At 40.0% G+C, this 26,213-nt stretch overlaps 3 long non-coding RNA genes across 6 annotated transcripts in view; 2 read left to right on the top strand and 1 right to left on the bottom strand.

Moving 5' to 3' along the window:
* Positions 1-64: 64 nt before the first annotated feature.
* On the bottom strand, positions 65-8,611 carry LOC128326775 (uncharacterized). The gene is made up of 3 exons (XR_008308259.1): positions 8,360-8,611; positions 7,359-7,473; positions 65-358 (listed from the first exon to the last, which is right to left on the bottom strand). It is a non-coding gene; the product is annotated as an uncharacterized LOC128326775 (long non-coding RNA).
* On the top strand, positions 6,154-18,638 carry LOC128326771 (uncharacterized). 4 transcript variants are annotated; one of them, XR_008308252.1, is made up of 3 exons: positions 6,154-6,919; positions 11,166-11,394; positions 17,933-18,638. It is a non-coding gene; the product is annotated as an uncharacterized LOC128326771 (long non-coding RNA). The 4 variants fall into 4 exon arrangements; XR_008308249.1 differs by having other exon boundaries at positions 6,154-7,671; XR_008308251.1 differs by having other exon boundaries at positions 6,154-7,671; positions 17,897-18,638.
* A 2,882-nt stretch (positions 18,639-21,520) lies between these two features.
* LOC128326774 (uncharacterized) overlaps positions 21,521-26,213 on the top strand; it is a 34,156-nt gene continuing 29,463 nt past the window's right edge. Inside the window, exon 1 of the long non-coding RNA XR_008308258.1 lies at positions 21,521-21,617. This is a non-coding gene — a long non-coding RNA (uncharacterized LOC128326774). The remainder of the gene's footprint in view (positions 21,618-26,213) is intronic.

The raw sequence follows: 26,213 nt of genomic DNA, 5'->3' as shown, positions 1-26,213 counted from the left end.
TATGGAATCAATTTTGTTTAACCTACATTTATTATATGGAGATATTAGGTATCTCCACCACACAATAAGATTTTTTATTCAAGATAATAAGAGGTAACAAGATAGGTGAGGTGATGTATATTTTTATTGGACATATTTCTCACAGTGCAAAAGCAGACTATATGTCAGTTAGCTATAGCTTACAAATGTAAACATTTTAGTTGCTTCAGACCTCATGAATAGATTACAAAATATTTTCAATTAAAATACATATATTAGCTCATAAGAAGGCAACAGATTGTTGTAGTTACCTCAGGATCAAAGGTCTCTATTCAGTTCAGTGTTCTTTGTGAGTTCTACATGTGGAAATTCAATCATCCTGCAGGATGAGCCAGTGATATTTGATTAGTCAATACATCTCTCCTCTGCAAATTAATCCTTTGTCAATTTCATAGCTCATCCTTTCCATATTCCAAAATGCAATATCTCAGTGAAACATGGACCTGCCAACCAGCGAGTCAAATTCACCCACTGGAATTTTCCATGTGGAAAATTATTTTGCCAGCCTGGCTGGAACTGAGGGAGGACATGAAGACAAATTTGGGTCTTGGCCTTACCTCAGAAGGACAAAGTAGAGCAAATGGACATAGCACTGGTTCAAATTGGGGACAGGAAACATGGTATTGATATATATGGAGTGAATATGTCTACGTGAAAGGGGAATGAAACCTCTGCTTTTACCAGGCTGAACCAATTATGAGCTCCAAATGTAGCCTTTAAGGTTGAGAGGGTTGAATCACTGTGTAATGGAGGTTGGGTATTAATACTACAACTCTTCCCTTCCCCCAAGGATCTGTGATGAGCAAAGAGAAACAGGATAACCAGCATCTACTACCACAGATGTTGTCATACATAATTTTGGGCTGGAGTAGAAAGCAACACTGTAATATGGAGGGGCCCAGGTTATAAGCATTCACCAGCTTGTAAATATTAGCATCTGATTTTCGCAAAACTCTGCTGATCTGTGTGAGTGCGACATGTATTCATTGCTCAGTTTCTATACCACTTTTCATAAAACTCATTCCAAGATGGTTTACAAATATTAAAATACAATAAAACTCCATTTAAATAATAAAATATTAAAATCAATTAAAAACTATTTAAAAAACCAAAAAGCAGCAACCATAAAAAGACAGAGCAGCAGGACAAACATAGCCTGTCTCAGGAGTCACATGAACAAAATCTATCTCTATGTGGAGTGAAATATTTCTTAGGAATGCAACTATGTAATACTTCAGACTAGATTTCTTCCCAAGATGAGATATGATGACTCCCTACCATTCACAACTGGATGTGGTGTTTCTGTTCTTGTATCAGAAAAATTGATATTTCTGAAATAGTTGGTTTAGATGCAATAACTTAGACAATAGAAGAGCCTAAGAGGATGAACATGTTCTTCCTAATATGTCTGTTCTTAGGTAGAAGAAATCAAAAGTATGAATTACATAGCAGAATTTATAGTGCAATGTAATTGGTTGCCCAGTGACTCCTCATCCTGCATCTCCAGACATTATTTGACCTGCCATGATGTCACCGAATTATCATGAGCACTCTGTCTTCTAAAAGTGAACATGTCAGCAACAGATTGTTGTCAAATAATGGAGACCCTTTTGTGTGGAGGAAATGAAAGGCCAATTTAACTAGGAGGGAAACATTGTTAGTAGGAAGTAGGGATGTGAATGAATCGCAAAGGCCATGTGCATGCTGGTGTCGTGAGGGGGCAGCTGGGGGAGAGTGCTGCCAGTGAGCAAAGCTAAGTGGGAGGAGTGCCACCAATTCAGGAAGTGGCGATGAGCAGTGGAGGAGCAGGTACCCACCTGCTCTCCTCCATTTTAAAAGTGCAGTGCACATCCCTTGTAAAGATCTGTGCACATCCCTAGTAAAAAGAAAGAATGGAGACAGGGATGCTGTGCTGGCAAGGAAATGGAAATCTCAATGATAATAGGATCCAGGAGCTAGCGGGAGGTAAAAAGACAACGGGCTCAGAGGCAGGGTTGATAAAGGAAGAGGACACAGTAGTTGGTGAGTTAAGAAGTGGAGACCTTATGTAAGGAAGCAAAAGTCACAGTAGAAAGGAGGTGCAAGGGTGAAGGAGGCAAAAGGCTATGTCAAGAGGAATGGCAGCCTAAAGGAAAACAGTACAAAAGGTCATTTGCTAGGTTTGCTTGGCAGGAGGGTAAATAGTGTGAATCCAGATCCCACATAAAAAGGGGTGAGGAATGTTAAGGGACTAAATTTCACATACTGAATTAATCTAACTATCCAAATAATTGAATGCAGGTGTCTATTAAACATTATTTGAAGGTGTTAGAGATACTACATAAATGTACACTACGTAAGCCCATAAGAATTCTGTTATGTACCCACTGGGCCTGAACTTCGGATTCTTTGGATATTATGCAGAACTTGAATAAATTCAGAACGGTTGGAAGAAGAAAGTGTTATTAATTTTGGCACAGGTGATTATAGTATTCATTATGGTTACTAGAGAAATAGGAAATACTGAACCATTGTCTTCACAGTGAGTCAAGATGAACTATTTGCAAATGGTTGCAGCCATATCATATAGTCATTAGGAGATATTGGTCAAGTGATGTTTGATAGCTTCCTAATTAACTACTGAAAATGTAAGTAATTAATCTCTCACTTCCACATGATCAAGAATCAATGCTTTTATATCAGTCATCTCAATGAGAAGTTTTATTTCACAACTTACATAATTGCTCTTAGGTACTTTTTTGAAAGTCAGAAAATGTGAAATTAAAATAAATCAGAGTATGCAAATTACCTGTCTGAGATTTAAATAATTAATTGAGTTATATCTTTCTTAAATCTGGGGGGGAAATCAGTAACTCATTACAACTCCTAAAAATATCTAATTGTCATAATAATATACTTTGTTAGTCGACTCATAACAAATTGTTTTCTGGGAGGCTCACAACACAGCATTAACATCAAATAAAAACACATAACACATTAAATCACAAAAGATCAAAAGATGGGTGGGGAAATCAAATCAAATTTAAAAAAATTAAAATCAGTTTTAAAAATCAAATTTAATTTGATCAAATGATTTTTGATAATAATAGTTTAATCTTTGACCATGAAGAATTTTACCTTATAATTATGTTTCACAAGAAGCATATTCAAGCATATATACAAATGTTCACCATCATAGTCATCCAGACTTTATGTCAAAGTAATTAATCTACTTTATTTTCTTGGGCCAGTTTGTTTTGCTGGATCCTTCATGGCGTTCCAGGCCTTAAGCAAATACTCTTAATTTAAAAATGAAGCATAACGTCTCCGTTCTGAAGCAGCACTTCATATGCTTATCCACACCCTTTTTCAATGAACAAGATTTATTCTGTGCCCAATATAAGGCTTGCAATCTGATCCTTTCCATATTTACACAGAAAAACTATCTAAATTAGACCTACTTCCAAGTAAGTGTTCATAGACCTACACTACAGCTTTAAATCTCAGAAAGCAACTATAGCTCACTTATTTCACTCCCAGGCTTTCTAGTCTGACCAGTTGAGGGTCCTGCAGAGAAAGGTGTCCCAGGCTTTTCCCCAGCTAGTATTTCTACTACGAATAAATCACATCTTCCCAGGACAAATATGTTGTTGCTGGGAGTATTTGAATCTTCCTACATTTAGTGCACTTCCAATTGTGTCTATGCTGCATGAGTGCCATAGGCATTTACTAGCTAGTGCTTGTGACATGAATGCCATGGGTTAATGCTGGCTAATGCTGCAAAATATTTGATTTCCCCCACCCCTAGCCTGATTTGAAGGCCTGCTGAACTTCTTCTATGGGATGATGAAGCTGCTTTAGCCTTTTAAAATACATGGTTAAAAAATCTGGAGAAACCCCTCATTATTATCCTTTCCCCTCATATAATAGTCTTTTAAAAAATCCCCTTTTAGTGGTTCTAAGATGGTGCTTCCCCTTTTATAGAATCACTGCCATTACTTCATTTATTTCAATTGTATCTCATTCTTCCTTCAAGGAGTTAAGTGTATTAAAATACCATGCCACCAGAACGTGGGATCAGATTTCACAAGACAGTCTAAATAGCTTTGTTCACACGTTTATGCTCATGGTCGAGCAGTATTGATTATCACAGTAGTGAGCATGTTGTTTCTTCATAAAGTATTAATGTGGCAGAGTGAAAATCACTGTGATTGCTTGTGGTGCATAATCCATGTATAGAAACTAAAATTTAATGTGTGAATGCTGGAAGTTCCTGATGTCTGAAGAAGTTCATCATGAAGACATAGTTAGGAGAGAGGAAAACAAAAGGAACCAGCCCAACCAGTGATTGACAGAGTCTTGTTATGCTAATATGGAGGCAGGGAGGCTTTTGCCAGAGATTTGGTGAGTGGGAGGGAGTGGTTAACCCTTTCCCTGCTCACTGACTCTCACCTTCAAAATGAGAAGATAGAAGAGCTGGAGGGAAAGGGTGTGTGTGCGTGCGCACACGTGTCTGCATGGGAGAATCAGCAGGCAACGAAAGGGTTAATGTCTTCTATTAGACACTTACACCCACCCACCCCATTCATGTTAGCTTGTCACACATGCACTTGGGAACATGTATTTATTTCCTAAATTTTTATTCCACCTTTCTATAAAAATAATCAAAGCGGCTTGATTAGGTAATGTGTAGTTCCTTTCTTAGATGTCTGATAAATTCAGAATATAGAATGGTGATGGCATGCTGCACAGTGTGGAAGTTCTAGCCTTTAACGTTTACTTTAATACAATCACTTGACAATCTCAAGTGAGACTGTCACCTGATATTAATTTGTCACCTGATATGGGATTAAAGTAAAGTTTGGTCATTGTCCTCTGAAATCTGTTAGGCTAGACGCAATGTTGGCTTTTAATAGTGGTGGGCAGTTGAAAACTGAAAAGGGATAATCCAAATAAAATACCAAAAACTGCACAAAATTAAGTTATCTAGATAAAAATGAGTCACAAATTATCTGCTTGAAATTTCCCCCCCATTTTCTAGATAACTGGATAAAATGTGCAATCAAAATTATTTCTATACAGTATAAAAAGGATATTTTACAAGAGAAACTGTTTTCAAAATACAATTGAAATCTAAGGATTTATATTAAGCCATAAGTTAACATTTAAAGAATAAATAACAAAAGAAGAGTATCCTGTCAACTTTCTGGAGAATTAGGATGCAATCCTAAACTTACTTACTAGGGAGTAAGCACCATTGAACACAATGGGACTTACTTCTGAGTAAACCAGAGGCATAAGATTGCGCTGCAGGTTTTGCGCTTCTAGTGTTTTAACAAACTGCATTAGATTCAGCAAGAGGTATGTGAGCACACCGAAACATTCCTAACTGTGTTGTCTTTATGTTTGTGTCGACAGTGCTGTACGCATGTGCATTTATACCCAATATTAAACACAGACGCCTTGTGCATGGTGTAATCTGACCTTTGTTCTGCACATGGGCATTCTGCCTTACTCATTGCTGGAAAATCTCACCCAGTTATATTGAAACTCATTACTTTTTGTTAAAATATGCGAGTTGTGCTGTCTCACTCTCTGTTCACACACAACACACACATCTCTGTATTTTGTGTGTTTGATGTTTTCACAACTGCAGCTGCAGTGTTCTGTCAGTTTTGTTTTTGGTATGCTCTCTGTTTTTGGTGTTTGTGCTGCACATTTCTGTTGTGGATGCGTGTGAGACAAAAGAAGGCCATTCCCCTCCCCCGTGATCTTTCCCACATTCATTCACAGCTCACAGACAAGCTGGCACCCCTCCCCCACATGTTGGTTCTACACCAGCTGCTCTGACTGAGAGAGGCCTCTTTTCCCCCTAAACCAGTTCTAGCAGGAAACTGGAGAGAAGCAAAACCCAAATTGGATTTCTGGCTGGAGCAGATCTGGCTTTTCATCCTGCAGGCAAAAGCTCCAGCTCCAAACAGGATCTCTGTCCACAGCTTCCATTCAACTCTGCTGCTATTGGCACTTGCTCTGAGCTCTGGCTCCAACAGCATATTTTAGCAGCGACTGCATCTGCTGAATGTTCTGTGGGAGCAATCCAGTCCAGAGATTCCAGTCAGCCCTGGTGCGGCAGAACCTCAGCCTAAATAACAGTTGATGCCTCATTCCAGCTCAGTAACCAGTCTCAACCGGCTCAAACCGGCCTTGGTCAGATAGATTGGCAGCCGAGCCGCCGCCTCTCTTCCTCCCATGAATTTTCTCTGCCCCACCCATAGAGAAACAACACTGAGAAGAAGCTTAGTTCTATTTTTATGTAGGGATTAAGTGCTAGCCTTGAACTAGTCCTCCTAATACTGCCTCAACAATAGGCAGAACTGCAAAATCTTCCTCTGCTCCCCTAATCAAGGGGAATAAAGTCAGGATTTCCTCCCACCCCAGTACTTTTATGGTAGGGGGATGCACTGCCTCCTGTCTTTTCCCTCCAAAACCTTTGGAGGAGGAATATTGTAGTGCCCGTCCTTTCATCAGCATGAGTGCTCCCCCACAATAATTTCTGACCATAGTAGGAAGAATGACTCTCCTTTACCCCAGATTACACTTTGGGGGGGGCATGGTTAATGGTGTTTTCTGGCCCCTCTCTGAAATATAGGTAATAACTTTATGTACAAGTCCTATTAGTTTACTCATTCTACCAGAACCCAGAATGCAGGAGGAGATACTGCATCATGATCTGTAGCTCTCCCTTTACAACACTAAAGCACCTCGCACACCGCAACAAAAGCCTAATTTCTTCCTTTAAGGTCTACTGAAAGAACTTACTAGGTCACATAATACATGTATGTTACTAACAAGATGCAAGGCTGCCTATCTTCTCCCTTACAAGACAACCAGAGGGGAAGGGGTAAAATGTCATGTTATTCCTTCTGCTCTTTTCAAAATGTTTCGCAACAAGGGGGACCACAGTGTATTCCTTTCCCCTTAATAACACGCTTCTTTCAGGTGGTGGCAGGAAATAAAGTACTTACTATTCCTGCTCAAGGAATCCAACAAGGAATTCTCACTTCTCCTCCCTGGTTCAGTAAGATTAATAGCTGTCTGTCCCCTTTCTTCAACAAAAAGATCATCCACTATTTTACATTTTGTTTCAAAATAATCCGGAGCCCAGGAGGTTATTTACACAATCTCTTATGCTGAGATAACAACCTTGTAATTTCTTTCAATCTTAGATCTGTTTATACTATCAAAGGGTACAGCTGAGGTTGAAGTAGGTTTAAAAGCAAAGGAACAGCCTCTGGGTCTTTCTCCTCTCTTGCCCTCATGAAAACAGGTACACTTAGTACCTGTATATCTGATGAGTGGGTAGAATTTCCCTCCTCTTAGCGGGTGTCTGTGTTGTGCTCCCTAGGGTTGTTAAATCGACATGTGAGACAGTAATCCTGGTATGCTGAGGTGAATCTGTTGGCATGGGAAAACAATATCAAATTAGCAATATTTGTAACAACCCTGGGGCATACAATCATGTAAATGAGCCCCAAGCTACATGGCAGAGGCCCTCACAGACTAAAGAGGTGGAGAAATAGTATTTACCTCTGACTGGATTACCAAAGTGTCACTACTCTTTCAAGCAATTTATACTCACAGCACCCCACTGAGGTAGGAAAGAGTTATTGCATTATTGTCTTGAAGGGGAATGCAGAGAAACAGGGAAATGAACAGTGTGGTGGTTAGTGTGCTGCAGCTAACAAGTCCTTTGTATATATGGCAGATAATTTGTGTTATGAATGAATTGCCCCAGGCAACTAAATTCTTAAACAATTTGGTATATGCAACTGCATTGTTGATAGCGAATTGTTCCAGAAGAGAGCGTGAAATAGTGTGAGCCCTTGGGGGACAGGGAATCATTTTCTTGTTGTTCACATTCTATGTAAACTGCTTTGAGAACTTTTTGTTGAAAAGCAGTATATAAGTAGTAGTAGTAAGAATTTGCATGTTCATGGCACACTCTATTTATTTATACATTTATATCCCATTCTTTATCATGTGGAGAGGGCAAGTTGGATGGAGGATTGCCCAGTTTTATTAAGACACATAAACACTGTAATAGTAGTTGGTATTCTTAACAGCAGGCAGGGGAAAGTAGTGTGTGTGTGTGTGTATGTATGTATGTATGTATATTTATATACACACACGTGTATGTATGTGTGTCTTTGTATGTGTGTGTGTCTATACACACACATATGTGTATAAATAAAGTTTGGATGTTTATACTTTACCTTCTGATCAAATGATTCTCAAGGCTAACAGACTGCAACAATACAATCCACCCCTGCTCCCGACATACCTCTTGTTCCTCTGGCTATTGCTAGAGGCCAAAGTGTGTTTCCCTTCCATTCTGCAGTCCCAGAGCAACTGGCAGTTGGAGCAGAGTGTTTCTTCTACGAAGGGTAGTAAGTAGGAAGTCTTCTTTTCTGGTTGATGGCTGGGTTCAGGCTGGTCTTTCCTTTGCTATTATGCTCTTCCTGGAAGGCAGGGGTGTAACCAAGTTCCAGTGGTCCTTATTCCCCTGGCTGATGGTAGAGTCCAGAAGGGGTTCCTGCTGACCCAGGACAACACTGCATGGATCCCTATATACCACGTGCATATCTTATAACATCAGGGACTCACTGTGATTGTCTCAGAGGTGCAATGCTTTTGGGTTTCCTGTCTCTATGTCACATTTCCCAGTACTGTTAATCTAGATTCTCCCATACATTAGGTTCAATAGGGGAGTTGTCTTCAGACAACATAGTGCTGATTTTCCTCAGCTTTGAAGGATCCGAGGACGTGTGCTCTTCTGCAACTTTCTTACCCTCTGCTGTTCAGACTTTTGGAGGAGAGCATCTCTGCACCTTTTCAGATGACAATACATTGTGGGATGATAACTTCCACTTTGCTTTCTAGTGCAGTCTTATCCTCTGTACATATGCTCAGCAGGAACCTTGTGGGTTTTTTGCAGCACTATCTACTGGTCAGTTCTTACATTCTGAAAATAACCTACCCCTTTCCATTATGACTTTTGTGGTGACAGGGGGAAAGGGTGGGAATGCAAGAACTGATCAGCGTGAAAATTGTGCAGTGTCCCCCCTTGGCTTGTGTACAGAGGGTAAGAACTTGCTGGGGAGTAGTGCAGAAACTTGAAGCAGTATCTGTACAAAGAGTAAGATAGCTCTTGAAACTTGCATGGAAGCTGTAAACATCCTGCAGTTTATTGCCGTCTTGAAAGCCCTTTGTTTATGTTTCTGGCCTCTCTAAGTAGAAGAGACAGTGGGAGGGGGGTGGAAAGGAGATGTGTGTGCATCCTGCTCCCATGTGAGATCAAAAGTATGTAGTTATGGACATGTTTGGACTTAAAGAATTAAAGCTGGTGGTATAGTTCTTTATTTTAACCCAATCCTTCAATATTTGTGTTTCCGGGGGCAGGTTACAAACATTTAATCAGCAATGTCATGAATTCTATGAGATGGAATTCAGTGTTACAGACAATCTCTATTTCTCATGGTATCATAAAAGTGTACTTTTACCATATATATGGTTTGGTAGCATAGACAAAATTACATTGGCATTTAAAGGGTGGACTTCAGTCTCTAAAAGAACAAAAACAGGGTGTGATAGCTACGAAATTAGGGTTCCCTATAAGAGAACAGGCAGTGATTGCTGTGAAATTAGGATTCCCTAATATGGTGGGAAAAGAGAAGTAGGAATAGAAAACTGAATGGGTATATTAAATACACATTTACTGTGTATAAAATCTCATTTCTTAAGAAGTCTCACAAATTCCGTTTCTTTTTTTCTTCTTTTTAAAATAAAATTTTAATTTTTCAAATTAAGGAGTAGATAGAGGAAAGATACAGCAAAAGTATTCAGGAATATCGAGCAATACAAATGGGGGGGGGAGAACAGCAACCTCTTCTCTCACTTTTCACCACACATAATTTGGTAACTGAATAAAGAAGCAACCTTACGTTTCATAATTACAGATAAAAATGAGAAAGAACCATTTCTATTAAAAATGCCAAGTTAACACGAGGAAAGATAAATAAATAAATAAATAAATAAAAGAGGTCCTGAATATTTGTATTAAAAAGAGCTTTCAAAAATAATATAAGTATATGTATATTCAAACAATATTCTTATAAGAAAAATGAAGAATATCAAACACTGAATAGCTATACTCCCTTTCCCGCATTGTTTACCTTTCTAATTTTCTTGTCCCTTACAACTGATCTCTAGTAAATAGATCTTTGTCATTACAAAGCACTCAATGTTTCATGTCTGAGTAGCATATACAAATATTAATATCTGGGACTCCACAGTATGTTAATTTGGTGCACTGAAAACAAAGTAATTGTTTGCTTATAGACATGCAGATTATCTTGACTGGGTTCTGTTTCATGATATATCAAGAAGAAGCCTAGTTATCCTTAGAAAAACTATATCATGCAGATCTAATTCCAGAACAGGGTTTGATTTAACGGGGCAGGAAGAAACATGTCTCTTTGTAACTTGATACCAGCGTGCACATAACCCAACTGTTTTTGTTTAAAAGGGATAGCTTCTTGGAACAAAATATTTTCTCCTCCCTGCTCTTTTTAATGTTATTGAAACACTACATTTTCCAGAGGTACTGAAATATGTCATTTTTAAAAGAAGTCATTATATTCTTCTTCTTTTCATTTGGAGTCTGAGCATACACTCTGGAACAGTGAGCTGCATTTTTCTCTTTCTTTTATGTATAATTAGACACTTAAAGTTGTGGTCCAGGAATTTCCCAAACTTCTATTGTGTAGCTTCTTTTTCTCCTTTGCGTCGCCCCAAAATCAGTTCTTTCACATCTTGGGTATACGGAGTTCTCCTTTCCTTGCATCATAGCCATTACTATATTTTTATATATGCACATATAGCTTTTGCATGTGCAGTCAAAAACATAATCCCCTCTTTGCATAGGCTTGCACAGTCCTCACTGTGGTAATCCATATGTTTATGGCCCCTCCACATGCACACATTCTCATACAGGGGCTCTAAGCATCTAGAAGCTGATGATGGTTGTATCTTTGCTAAGGAACTCAGCCAAACAATATTATCTCCTTTCTTCTTTGTCTTCTCCCCAGCTCTCTTCAGCTGGACCCTATGTGGGGGAGGAGGTCCCTTTTGAGAAGCAGCAGTTATGTTGTCTGTCTGACTCATCCGTATCCTGGCTGCCAGTTTTCACGGTACTGTGGAAGAACCAAGCAGCTGCAGTTTCTTGTGATCTGACTCCAGGCTCTGCTACACTTCCTTGGAGGCTCCACAAGCCTTCTTATCAGAAGGTCTCAGGTGGCTAGTTTTGGAAGTCTCTGAGTAAGTGAAAAGTCTGGATATTTTACCTGCATCCATAAGCAACATAAAAGAAACACAATTTTTAGGAATCAGCATAATAATTTTGGCATTATTAATTTATATGTTCACAAGCTCTTCACAGAAATCTTTACAACATCCCTTCAAGGTTGACCATTCTTTTCTTCCTATTGCTGAGGGGGGCCCTAAGGCTGAGACGTAGTGCCTGGTGTAAAGCCCGCTGGTCTGTTTGTAGCTGAAATAAAATTTGAACAGGGAACTTCCTGGATCATAGCTCATTAACTTAATTTTTACACTTCACCAGCTCCTCTCTCAGTTAACATTGCACGTCAGAGTTTAGTATTGATTGTTTTGTGTCTAGCAGTTTCTGCTTGAACACTCTAAAAGAGATCTATAGAGTGCCTGCGCATGTCCTGTCATCCTTCTGCAGTGAATTTGAGATACTCTTGGAAGCTTTAATTTGTCTCCCTCTGCTGGTCAAAGTCACACTTCCTTACACTCTCCGAGTATGTTTTTACAGTGCCATTGTTCAAGGCATATAGTCTTCCTGCTTCTTCATGAACGTGTGTATGGCTGCATAGCTCTTTATGACCCTACTGGAACCTTTAGAACACATTTATTATTATTAGAACATATTTAAATTTCTTATCCCTCTATTGTACATGCATTTGACTTTTTATATGTGCATGTGCTTTGTTTCTGTGTATTTAAAAGCTAATTAAAATAACATTGACATTCAGCTGCTGCAGAATATTTTAATGGAACATTGAATTTGCCATGTGTCAGAGTGCCAGCAGAGGAAAATTGCTAACTAGAGTGTTAAATATCAGCCATCCATGAAACACTGGAGATATGCCAAATATAGTATAGGGGAAAGGTGAAAGCATGCACTGCCTTGAAGGCTTAAAGGAAGGTTAGCTCTTGGCAAATGAAGCAAGTTTCTCAGATTCTGTAGAGTACAGAGGGGAGAAAGCTGAGAGGAGCACAAAAACAAGAAACCCATCTCAGGACGATGGTGTAAATGTTTGAAGTCAGTGAAGTGGGGACACTGTAGAATTTGACAAGGATAACACAGAAAGCTATGGCAGCCATTTAAAGAGACCAAAGGGTTGTAGGAGACGGAATTTGGAGAGGATGCAATATATAAAATGTTTGTATACCAACTGGAAACTCCAAACCAAACGGGAAGGAAGCTAGAGGTCACTGCTAAAAGAGAATATACATGCAGAGCAGGTCCAGCATCAACATGTGGTGCCCTGGGCAAACACTAAGATCACAGTGCACCAAGGGGCCAACCCTCAGGTACAATTGCCTTTACTTTTACTAGGTCCCCTCCTTCCCAGCAATCTTCTCAGTGCTGGAGCACCACCACTTTATTTTATTGATTGATTTGTTTATTTAATTTATATACCACCCTTCCTAAAGTGGCTCAGGGCTGTTTACATTAAAATAAAAAACACCTTCTTCCACAGTGCCCACATGTCACTCCACATATATTGGGGGTGGGGGATCAAAATGGAGACATGCTAACATTGCTGTTCCCGACCCAGCAAGGATGGGGCAGAAGCAGTGAGTTGAGAGCTAAAGCACTTCTTCTAGTTGGCCTGGTAAACCCACTAGGGTAGTGGGTAAAGGCAACTCTATAAAGAATGCTGTTGCCTACTATTTCAGCTGCTGCTGTCATGAGTGGACCGGCACTGGTGGATTTATCTGGTGGCAAATAATCATAGCTGAACTTATTTTAGCGCTGCTCCTGAACTCAGGCATTGGGTGGTGGCAATACAGAGATTAGCATTTCCATTGCCTGTTGCCACTCCTGTTACTCAGTAAAGCTGCCAGGGCTTTCTCGCTGGAGGATCCATTGACAGAGAGGAGGAGCAGCAAATGACACTTTGGAAAGGGAACCTCAAACCTGGAACTAGCTCTGATGGAAAGGGGATATCGGAAACAGTGGAGTAGAGAGAATCAGTCTGATTCAATTATCTCTGGATACAAAGTCAATAAAGTTACCTTAGAGAGCCTTCTTCTATATGATGCCCACCACACGTTAAGGTCATCTGAGGAGGTCCGTCTTCAGTTACCACGAGTATGTCTGATGGCGACTCAGTACTCAGTTCTCTGTAGCCGGTCCTGGACTGTGGAGTGCACTCCCAGCAGAAATCCGTAATCTGAATTCATTATTGGCTTTCAGGAGAGCCCTTAAGACCTATCTGTTTGGCCTGGCCTTCCAGGGTTTTTAAACTGTAAAAGTTTGGCCTGATTTTTCCAAGGTTTTAAAACTGTTTAAAATGTTTTAATTGTTAATTGGTTTTATATTGTTTTTATAGTTTTTGATTTTAACTGTTTTGTTTTTATTTTAATGTAAACTGCTCTGAGCCATCTTTTGAAGGACAGTATAGAAATCAAATAAATAAATAGAAAGGACAGGGATGGACAGATTATGTTGTGTTTCTCCATGTGCCAAAGTGGGCACAGAGTCTAAAAATTAGAAAACATTGGAGAAATAAACTCTATAGAATCACTGTAGGTGGAAAACCAGACTTTAATTATAGTTTTAGGGATATAATATTGCACACCCCTCACATCAAAATTCTAAATGGAGAAATAAATAAATAGAAGAGTCCGCCAAGGAAAAGTTGTTTTAATAATGGATGACACTGATCTGAAACAGTGACCACAGTGCCAAATTCATATAATACATGTGAGTGAAAAGTTGTTCAGAAAGTGTCTGTGGGCAACACATTTAATTTCAAAAGAGGAAATGTCTCAAGAATGAGGACTGCAGTTAAAAGGGAGAAAAAGCATGAGATCTTTTCAGAATGCTCAATTGGAACATATACCAGTTAGAATATATACCAGAGATTAGAAAAGGTACAAACAAGTCCAAGAGGATACCAGAGTAGTTAACAGATGGTGGCTTCACGCATCCCAGCTGCCTCTCTGTTTCTCACTTTGTCCCACTGTTGAGTTAACCCCAGGCACACAAGTTGGCATTCACTGGGATGGGGAATGCATTCCTCAACCTGTTGAATAGCAGCCCATGCACCTGGGGTTAATTTCATGGTGGGGCATGCTGGGGACAAAGGCAGTCATGACAGGGCAGGTTGAATGTGACCCCAAATGGCTCATGTTCTCCCCCCCCCCCACCTATACTGGCCACCACTGACCTACTTGTGGTTGAGAACCTGACATCTGTTACTTAGATTTGAAGTGAGGGACAGATGTTGGATTCTGAATTGCAGGTAGGGTAGAATATGCTGAGACTGGCGGATTTCCACAACATACACAATCTCAGCATGTCCTTCCTGACATCAGAAGTAGAACTCACACACGCTCGGAGAACCAGCAGCTCAGCTGAACTGGCAGTTTGTCATGATGTGTGAAGTTTCCCAGAGCCAAGGTGGCCCAAAGAAAGCTTTCTATATAAACTGGAAGTCTTTCCCAAATGAGGAAAATAAAACACATGTGCAGACTTTGGCAAAACAAATGTAAGTTGACAAAAAGGTAAGATAAAAATTGAGGTGCATATTGTAAGACAATAACGTTTTATTTTTTTTTTAAAAAAGGAACAGGAGACCAGTCAGATTATTAGATGCATGAATGGATTACTGAAAGAAGACAGCAAAATTGCAGAAAAACGGAAATATTTATTTGCATCAGTCTTCACTGGAGAAGATGCTGGACAGATGGGATGCCCATTCCTGAGCTTTTTTGGGGAATGGCATCTGAAGTAAATCAAATAGATGTAACAGATGATGTTCTAAGGCTAATTGACAATTTATGTATTTACCATATGTTTATACCACCTGATATGACATCTCTAGGTGGTGTACAGAGTTAACACAACAATGTAAAACAGAATAAGAACAGTTAAAATTTGCAAGACAAACACAATCTCACAAAATAAAAACAGATTACATAGATTAAAATTCATTTCAGGTTTAAAACTGTCAAGAAGTTAACCAGTCACTGGTCCAGATGGTATAAATCTTAAACAATTCAAGTGTAAATTGTTAATCTTTTAAAAAATAAATATATATAGCTTGTCACTAAAGTTGGCCTCCTTACCTAGGGTCTGGAATTTAGCCAACAGAACACTAAATAGAACCTGGGGGGAACTTGGAAATCATGGGCTTGTTGCCTTAATGTCTTTCATTGATAGACTGGTAGAAGACATTATTAAACATCTAGAAGAACAAGACTTGCTGAGGAAGAATCAGCATAGCTTCTGCAAAGGGGCCTGGCTCACAAATCTTTTGGAGTCTGTGTAAGCAAGCTTTTAGATCTGGTAGATGTTGTATACTTTGACTTCCAATAAGACAGTCTCTTACCTAAGGCCCCTGAATCAACTTGGCCATTTTGGAACAGGAAAACAGCTATTCTAATGGTTTGGTAACTGGTTAAAATCAGTAAGCAGAGGGCAGGAATAAATTGACTATTTTCACAATGGAGGGGTGTTTCCCAAGTAATATGTATCAGGGCTGGTGCTATTTAATCTTTTCATAAATAATCTGGAGTAGGAACAAGATAGTCTAGTTTCTGGGTGATAACAAATCTTCAGGATGATAAAAACCTAAACAAACTGCAGAATGCCAAAAGGACCTGTACAAACGGGGTGGTTGAACAGCAAAATGGGAGTACTTCTGGATTCACAGCTCTCCCTGGTTTCTCAGGTTGAGGCGGTGTCCAGGGGTGCTTTCTATCAGCTCCGGCTGATACTCCGGCTGCACCCATTTCTTGAGATCAGTGACCTCAGAACAGTGGTACATCTGTTGGTAACCTCCACACTTGACTTCTGTAATGCACTCTATGTGGGGCTGCTTTTGTAAGTAGTCCGGAAACTTCAGTTGGTTCAGAATGTGGCAGCTAGATTGGTCTCTGGGTCATCTTGGAGAGACCACAATACTCCTTTACTGATGGAGCTCCACTGGCTGCCAATAAGTTTCCTGACAAAATACAAAGTGCTAGTTATAATTTACAAAGCTCTAAATGGCTTAGGCCCTGGGTATTTAAGAGAGTGCCTTCTTCAGTACGAGCCCCACTGCCCATTGAGGTCATTTGAGGAGGTCCGTCTCCAGTTACTTCCAACTCATTTGGTGACTACACAGAGATGGGCCTTCTTGGTCGCCCCTGCCATGGGATTGTGGAATGTGCTCCCTGCTGAGATATGTGCCTCCCCATCTCTGGCAATTTTCAAAAAACACCTGAAAACCCATCTTTTCACCCAAGCTTTCTCAGCTTCTTAAATTTTTAAGGTTTTAATCTCTGGTTTATTTTTAAATTTTTAAATTGTTTTAAGTTTTAAAAAATGTTTTTAACTTGTTTTATGCTATTGTTAACTGCCCAGAGATGAAAGATTGGGGTGGTGTACAAATTTGATAGATAAATAATAAAATAAATAAAATGGCAAATGATGTTCAGTGTAAGTAAATATAAGAAGATGCACATTGTAGCAAAACTCAGATTGACATATACACTGATGAAGACTAAACTGGTAGCCACTAGCTAGAAAAGGATCTTGTGGTTGTGATAGATAGCTCAGTGAAAACATAATGCAGTATGTGGTTATAATTTTAAAATGTTTTAGAACATAAGAAGAGTCTTGCTGGATCAGACCAAAGATCCATCTAGTCAGTGGCATAGGTTCAGAGATGTAAGTTTTGGATGGTATAAAAATATGTTAATAAATAAAAATAAATAAAATAGGTAGCTCACTGGCAGCCATGGGACAGGCTCTTACGAGTGGCCCCCTTCCCTATAGTAATTTGTTTGTGTGTGTGTGTGTGTGTGTGCAAGAGTGTGCTGGCCATATGACATCATACACAGAGTGTGTGGCCACAAATGGGAAGATGGGCCATTCTGCTGCTTCCCGTCAGTGCTTTGTTTTTGCACCATTCAGATTGGGTACATTCTTTCTCTGCACTGAATGGAAGCATCAGAAGAGCAGTGTGGCCCATCTTGCCACTAGTGGCTTTGGGCGTGATGAAAGCAGGGGACAGGCAAGCATCTGGTGGCCCTCTAAAGATCTGGGGGAAAGCAGGGGGAGAGCCTCTGGTGGCCCCCGAAGTGCTTGGAGAGACGGCAGCCTGAGGACACTCATCCCTCCATGCTCCATGAAGCCACATGCTTGCATCTAGTCCAGCATCCAGTTTCGCATAGTGGCCAATTGGATGCAGGGCATGAAGGCAATAGCCCTATCCTCTTGTTGTTGCCCAGCAACTGGCATTTAGTGGTAATAAGACATGGAAGTTCTATTTAGCCATCATGTCTAATAGCTCCTTTCTATATAGTTGTTACAACGTAGAGATTTTTTGCTAATATAAAGCACTGATAAATATCTTAATTTTTAGGAGGTTAGAATTTATGTATGAAACAAAATTTTCATGGAACTAGAATATACATAAAGAAAATCTGTTGTTCCATTGAAAGAATTAATGGACCCAAATGTCTGCCAAAATGAGATGTGCAATTTGTGTGTAATTTCCCCCATGATTGTTTTGTGCAGTCATTTTGCTTTCAGCTAAACCATCATATCTCACAGCATCTATGTAGATCAACTGACCAGTGAGCAGAAATGGGAGAAAAGCAAGTGAGATAAACTGTCACAACCTCCATCTCCACCAGCTTCTGCTACTCTGTAGTTGAGACTGGGCCTCTCCTCTCCTCACAACAGTGATTCAGTACCAGCTAAAAGATCAAGACAGAGATTGGAGAGAATGGAAATTTGTCAGAGCATCAAGACTAGTAAAGAGCTCATCATTCCAACAGGACTGTTAATTCTCACATTGCATGGAACACCCAATGGAGACAGAAGCAGTGAGAGAAATGCCTTGCCTGTTCCAAGCTGAAGGGGCCCAACTGGGGTGCTTAACTTGAGTCTTCAAAAAAATAATAGACATGACACTGGCCAACTGCCCTGAAAGCAGGAGAGAGAAGGAAGCAAAGGAGGCACTCTGTTATTATAATCCCTACCAAAACTGTTGCTGCTCTATTAACTGATGGCTAGTCCCCTTCCATGCACAACAGGATATTAAAAGACCAGATATGTGGTGGGGTTTTCTGTTTTTGTTTTTTGTGTGTGGATTTCTAGGGGGTGATATTTCTTTTCAGCAGTGCCATTTTATCTGTAGTCTAAGAATCGCTGGGTGAGATAGGGAATAGAACCAGAAAAAGTATGTTGTGAGAGGGCTATGTCTTGTAAGAAAATGAGTAACAGGATAAATAAAATTTCAATATGTTGAAAGGAATTTTTCATTTGCCCTCTTTTATTGTCTCTTTCTATCCATACCTAATATTGATTGTGTGGGTACTAGAGACACAGGTAAATATTAATGAAAATGCTGCAATTCACCACGAGCCCATTGGACAGGGTGGTATATAAATATAATAATTAAAATAAATTAAAGGTTTTAACAGAATGACAAATATTGATATCAACAGAGGACCACAAAGTTTACAGGACCAGATTATTTATGAATAGATTTCCTGACTTTCAGGAGCCACAAACAGCTGACACAGATTTTCTCAAAGCCAATTCCCTGCATGTACAAAATTGTACCCACTCAACACAGTCGAAAGCCTTATCCAGCTATAGAGGAAATAAGCTGAGGACTGAGCTAAGATGGCCCTTTTCTACAGTGCACTGTTCCTTGACTGCAAAGAGCCCTCTTTAGTGGTTTTGGGGTGGAGCCTATCAACAGGACCAAAATGTCTGCCCAAGAATTAGGGCAGTAACCATTGCATCATGATGAAGCCATGTTCCCATTGAGATGTGGCTATGTGATGATGTCTCAAAGACCATTCAGAGTGAAGGCAAAAAACAATACCTTCTATCTGATTTGTTTTCAAAGCAATCTAGAACTACTTTGGATCACAGACTGTTTATTCAGGTTAATCATTTATATTGTGGAACTAGTTCAAGGATTTGTTCTAATGCCACAGATTGCATAAGAAATACAATATCTGTAAAGAAGGGATCCCATCCCTTCTTTACAGGGATTTTAGTTCCTTTTCTAACTTATCCATAGGAATTAATATATTATTTCCACCCCGAAAGGAGATCAGTTTCATGCACACTTAGAAGAAAGCTTCTTCCTCCTATATGCAGATTAGATGGTGCTTCTTCTTCTTCTTTTTCTCAACAGTGCTGAGAAGACTAATCCACATTAGGCAATTACTTAGGCTTGCTCAAAGTACTGATATATAATACAATGTGTCACACTAGAGAACAAGAAATCTGAAACTCCCCCAATGAAAAGGTGTGCAGACAGAAACTACACAAACACACTCGCAGAAAACAACAAAACAAAGAGACTCTGAATTAGAATAGTCCTTTTCATTATTTTTTATAAATACATAAAATGAATTATTTGAGCAACAATCCATACTTATAGCTAAATTAAAGAATTTTTAGTGATACAAATAATTATGTTATTTATAACATAGTTGAGGGTTATAACATATACCTCACATTTATAAATGTTAGTTTGGAACTTTCCTTAGAGGCCAAGACGCCACAATTCCTATGGAAGCAAGAGTTTTGTTCTCTTAGAGAAGGGCTGAATGACATCAGCCCTTCAGCTGTTTTTGGACTACAATTCCCATAAAGCCCAGTCACAGTGGCCAATAGTCAGGTACAATGCAAGTTGTAGTCCAGCATCTGCAGGAGGGCCAAGGTTGTGCAGCCCTGCCTTAGAGATTATAGGGGGAGATTTGCATTACAAATTAAATTGATTAAGGCTAACAAAAAGGTCCTCCTATACTAATCTAGTGACTACTGTTTTTATAACAGTGCAGACTGCACAGTCTACATATTATTTCCTGCGCTGACTCTACTTCCTCGTTCATGCCAGCAGGGGCAGCTGATCCCTGGCAATTTCTTGGTACCTGGAATTGGATGCTTGCACTGTCCATCTGTCACACCACAACTGAAGACAGTGCAGTGATGGGGCAGAGCAATTGCAACAGCTTTCAACCAGTTAAAGGTCTGTATCTTCTTGTCAAGGCTGTTGACAAGTGTGCCTCCATTACAAACACTGTGAGGTGCTATGCTAAGTCAGTAGCCTGATCTTTAGAAATATCTTTTACATTGATCCTCTTCACATCAGGAGACTTTAGTGTTGTTGAGGCATTGTTCTTCTGCTATCAGCTGTAAGTGGAATTAGAACTGTGGTTTTACATGCCACTTGATATAGTGCTTGGCAATGGGCAAAATCCACCTAGATAGGCTTGAATATGGGGTCGAAAAGAATGAACTATCCCCCCTCTCCAACTCAGAAAGGTTTGTTGTTTTTGCCCCCAGTTCTGAGTGTGTCCAGATTCTGTCATGCTCCCAATGATGACATCAGGGGCACAACAAGGTCCCACCCACAGCCCCCCCTACATTTCCCCTCCCTTGCCTAACTCTTTCTTATCCCCATTATTTTATTTTATTTTATTTTATGTATTACATTTGTACACTGCCCCAAACATTCATCTCTGGGCGGTGCTCCAGGCACTACAATTTCCAATCCATCCTTGCATCTAGCATGCTGTGGTGACTCCATGTCAGGCATCAGGGAGGGGAGGAGAGAGAAATGTGTCTTCGTTCTCCTACTGCCAGTATGCTGATGACACCCAAATCTTTTTCTCCATGTCAACGTCATCAGGAGAAAGCATAACTTCCCTAAATGTCTGCCTGGAGGCAATGATGGGCTAGATGAGAGATAACAAACTCAGGCTGAATCCAGATAAGTTGGAGGTACTTATTGTGTGGGGTCAGAACTCAGGAGATGATTCTGACCTGCCAGTTATGGACGGGGTCACAGTTCCCCAGAAGGAACAGGTACGCATTCTGGGGGTCATGGGCGTAACAACGATCGGGCAAGGGGAGGCAGTTGTCTGGGGGCCCCACTGCCTGGAGGGGCCCCCCAGAGGCACCTCACATGACTCCCCATTGCCCCCTGCCCAGCCCCAAGTCCCCTCAGCCACTTGCCCTGTTCGCCGTCTCTCCTGCTTGTTCTCCTGGCCCGCAACAGACAAGCTGCAAAGAGCTCCTTTTCTCCCGCCTCTCAGCTGATCGGCGGCTGGGCGGGGCTTCCACGGAGGGCTCCGTGTAGGCCTCTGTGAAGCCTGAACTCGAGTAGGGTCCAAGCAAGCCAGGAAGGAGGAGGCAGCCAGAATGGCCACCACTGTTCTCTGCAGCAGACACCTTGCTGCCCTGCCCAACCCTGCTCAGCATTTGCCAGGTAGAATGTAAACTCCTTTTTGTGGTTACCTTCCCCCCCCCCACGGATATATAGGGACCTGCTTGCCATAGGGCTTTGATATGGGGGGGGAGGGACTGAGAAGTCTCTGAATATTTATTTTAAAACAGCTTGGGAATTTTGCTGGCTTAAAAAAAAAAAACTATCTAAAAAGTCCTATAAGTGGCTTGTTTCATGGCAGAAAATTGCAAAAACTTCTGGAACAAACAGTATTATATTTATTTTATTCATTCATTTATTCATTCATTCATTTATAAATGCACTTATGTTCAAGTTGTTTTGCAACCCAGAAGGTCTGAGTGAGAACTGTGAAGCATGTGTGGTGCTTTTATTTTATTTTATATTTCTTATGTGTGAACTGCTCCCCAATAACTTGCAGGGACTTCAGGGTAAATCTGGCCAACATGTGAATGCAGCACCTCCATTCCAGAGGAGATGTGTGTTAAAGGGCTTTAAAAGCCTCCTGTGAAAAACCTCCTGGAATCGAACTTGACTGAATTTGTTCAGAATTCTGAGAAAACAAACATAGGTTCACCCTGCATGGTTGAAAGTCTCCTTTGCTAATCTGCAGCGAGGGGGCCATTTTAATCATTAGTGTTTCTAGTGTGTTCTAGGCATTAAAAGGAGCACAAATATATAGTACTCAATGTATATCACTATATATTGTGAAGTGTGCGTGTGTGTATTCAGTGAAATGTATTTCCAGGCAGCATACTTATTTTGAAATATCAGACTTAAATCCTTGGGGGCCTGGGGTGTGCGGGGGCCCTGGACTTTGAGTGGGGGGGGGCCCATTTTAAAATCTCGTCTCTGGGCCCACTCCAACCTTGCTACGCCCCTGCTGGGGGTGCTTCTGGACACAAACCTCTCTCTGGTGTCCCAGGCTGAGGCAGTGGCCAGAAGTGACTTTTATCAGAAGTGACTTTTATCAGCTTTTTAAAAATCAGCCAGCTGCATCTGTTCCTTGAGAATAAATAACCTCAGAACGGTGGTACAACTGCTGGTCACCTCCAGACTTGATTACTGCAATGCGCTCTATGTGGGGGCTGCCTTGCCTTCGTACTACAGTTGGTCCAGAATGCAGCAGCCAGGTTGGTCTCTGCTTCATCTTGGAGAGACCATATCACTCCTGCACTGGTTGTTGGTAAGTTTCTGGGCAAAATACAAGGTCTTGGTTATAACTATAAAGCCTTAAACAGCTCGGGCCCTGAGTATTTAAGAGAACATTTTCTTCACTATGAGCCCCACCACCTGTTAAGATCATCTGGAGAGGTTCGTCTTCAGTTGCCACTGGCTCGTCTGCTGGCTACTCAGGGATGGGCCTTCTCCATAGCTGCCCCGAGGCTTTGGAACATGCTTCCTGATGAAATAAGAGCCTCCCTATCTCTTACAACTTTTAAAAAGTCAGTCAAGACACATTTGTTCAACCAGGCTTTTAATTAGATACTAATTATTAGTATCTAATTAAATAAATAAACAATTAAATTAATTAATAGATAATGAATTATCTATTAAATTAATTAATAGATAATAGATAACATATAGTCCTGCAATTTCCATCCCTACTGGCAAGATCCTAACTGTGCTTAGGCCTTCTCAGTTGTGTTCCTTCGGCTCTGGAATGCTTTGTCATGTTTCCTTCCTTATGGTCTTTAAAAAGGTCTTAAAACTTCCTTGTTTAGAAAGGCCTTTATGTATTTTACTACAGACTGTAATGTATTTTACTACCATTTTACTCAGTGGCTACCAGTTTGGTGGCTATAGGCCACCTCTAGCCTCAGAGGCAAGATGCCTCTAAATACCAGTTGCAGGGGAGGAACAGCAGGAGAGAGGGCATGCCCTCACCTCTTGCCTGTGGGCTTCTCAGAGGCATCTGGTGGACCACTGTATGAAACAGGATGCTGGACTAGATAGGCCTTGGGCCTGATCCAGCAAGGCTGTTCTTATGTTCCTATACAGCTGGATGGGTTTTTAATTTTTAATTGGGTTTGTTTTAATTGGTTTTATTCTACACTGTGTTTTATTTGTTTTACTGTTTTAAAGTTCATATTACTTTTAATGTTTTACTGTTGTGAGCTGCCCCAAGCAGTATTGTACTGGAGGGGTGGGGTATAAATATTGTAAACAACAAACAGTCTGACTTTAAGAATTTACCAAGAATCCTAAAGAAATGTGCTTTCAAAAAGCAAAGACCTCCCCATTTGGCATGTTGCAGGGAGGCTCTTGTTTCTCCCAGCTATTACAGTGGTTCAGGAAACAGTGAATTAAAACCCTGCCAAATAGGGAACCTTTTACTGATGTTGACCCTTTAATTAGTTGTTTCTTACACTTGTTTTCTTACATTTGCAGCATTTTAAAATGAGCCTTTATTTTCTTCATTTATTTTATTTTATTGTTAGCACAGTTGTGCTCTATTGGAAACTTGAAATTAAAGCATTTAAATTAAACTCTAAATTAAAACAAGCAAACACCTACGTCTGTATGATTCCCACTGCCATTGAGGTCATTTTGGTGGTCCAGCTATGACGGTTCCTGTATCGGACTGCTGCCACCATTTATCTCCAGTAGTCTTCTCCTATAGCTATTGCCCTCGACAGTGGGGAATGCTTTAGGCATGGGTATTACTCCAATAAAGGGGATCCAAAAATATTAAAATTAAAGAGGATTTATTGTTTCACAAATGGAACAAAAGTTGATCGTTTCACAGTTGAACACACAGTTCAAAATACAGTCAGTTTATGTATGTATGTATGTATCAAATTTGTATACCGCCCCAAACGTTCATCTCTGGGCAGTTTACAATAGCATAAACCATTTTACAAATTGTTCCTTTCTGCCAGCCTTTTCCTTGACAGTTAACTTCCAGCTAACTCTCCTTCCTAGGTTCTGAGATCCAAGGAACTCTCCTGGCCAATCCCAGTACCTAGCAACAGTTGCCATACTTAACTCACTAACCCTTGGACCAAACACCACATATAAAGGATTCTGAACTGGCCAGTTCTTCACACATTACAGCTTCTAGAAAGCAAGTAAAATCATGGCTTTTAACTCAGGTTTTTGTGTGAGTGTTTTCATGTTGCTGCTGCTTCTGTGCTATGTTTCATGGTTTTATTGTGTATTTTTAAAAATCTTTAAAAATATATTTGTATTTGTATTCTATTCCAATGTAATATTTGTATTTTAACTGTTTAAACTGTTTAATACTTTTGTATTGTTTTTTTTTAATTTATTGTAAACTGCCTTGAGATTATTTTAATGAAAGACAGTATATAAATCTAACAACAGATTTGTCTATTATAAATCTAATAATAAATAAATAAATAAAAAGAAGCTGCTGCTGTGGACACAGAAACAGCAGTACCACAGTTGTCAACCGGTGACTGCACAATGAGTGTTCCCCATTGTGGTGAACGAAGGAAACGGTGGGAACACTGCCTGTGCAGCTGTTGGTCGACAACAGTGGTGCCACGGTTTTTGTGTCTGCAGCAGCACTCTTGTGTCTACCGTGGCCATTAGCCTTGTGAATCATGATGCCCACTGAACTCAGTTGTTAACTTTATCATGAAAAACTTTATGATGAAAAGTTTAGAAAGTAGCTTTTGATTAATATATTACAGTGGTAAGATTGCACTTAAAATTTATTCCTCGTGCAGCACAAATAAAATGTACTTAAAATTACAGATCTGTAAAATATTGTATATCTGCACAAAAATATTAGAGTAAAATGAGCAATACTGACCAAAGATAGAGCAAAATATGGAAAACGGAATTGCTATTTTCTCAAACACTTTTGTGCTCATACTACCATCTCCTGGACATTTTGGGGTACTACAATTCCACAAACATTTCTGGAGAAAAAAATATTTAAAAGTGTAATATATAATAATAATACTTAGGGCACAATCCAGGCAAAGTCAAGTACTTTTTAATCCTTTCATTTCAATGGGAAAACTACAGAAGCATGTGCTTAACTGTCCTCACTTGTAATGAATGAGATTTAAAATAGCTTAACTTTGGCAAGATTGTTTTCTTCTTCTCAACATTTTATATCCCGCTCTTCCTCCAAGGAGCCCAGAGCAGCGTACTTCATACTTAAATTTCTCCTCACAACAACCCTGTGAAGTAGGTTAGGCTGAGAGAGAAGTGACTAGTCCAGAGTCACCCAGAAAGTATCATGGCTGAATGAACTCAGGTCTCCCCAGTCCTAGTCCAGCACTCTAACCACTACACCATGCTGGCTCTTGTGCCCTTGTATTTAATAGTGTTTTCCCTATCTGCTAAAAGTGCTGGCTGCTCTATCTATCTATCTATCTATTACATTTCTACACCACCCAGTCCAACAGCTTTGGGTGGTTTACAAACCAAAAACAAAATATAATTATTCAAAAATCAAACATAAAACTATAAAATCTGAACAATCCAAATACTTTAACACAGTTGAAAGGCCAATAATGTATTTAAACTACAAATTTATGTGGGGAGTGCATTCCACAACCCATACAGAAGAAGGCTTTCTCTATAGTAACCCGGACCGACACCATTCAGGGCTTTAAAGGTAATAACCAGCACTTTGTATTT

Source organism: Hemicordylus capensis, chromosome 5, assembly GCF_027244095.1.
Source record: "Hemicordylus capensis ecotype Gifberg chromosome 5, rHemCap1.1.pri, whole genome shotgun sequence".
Lineage (NCBI taxonomy): Eukaryota > Metazoa > Chordata > Lepidosauria > Squamata > Cordylidae > Hemicordylus > Hemicordylus capensis.
This window is presented reverse-complemented; position numbering and strand designations above follow the sequence as displayed.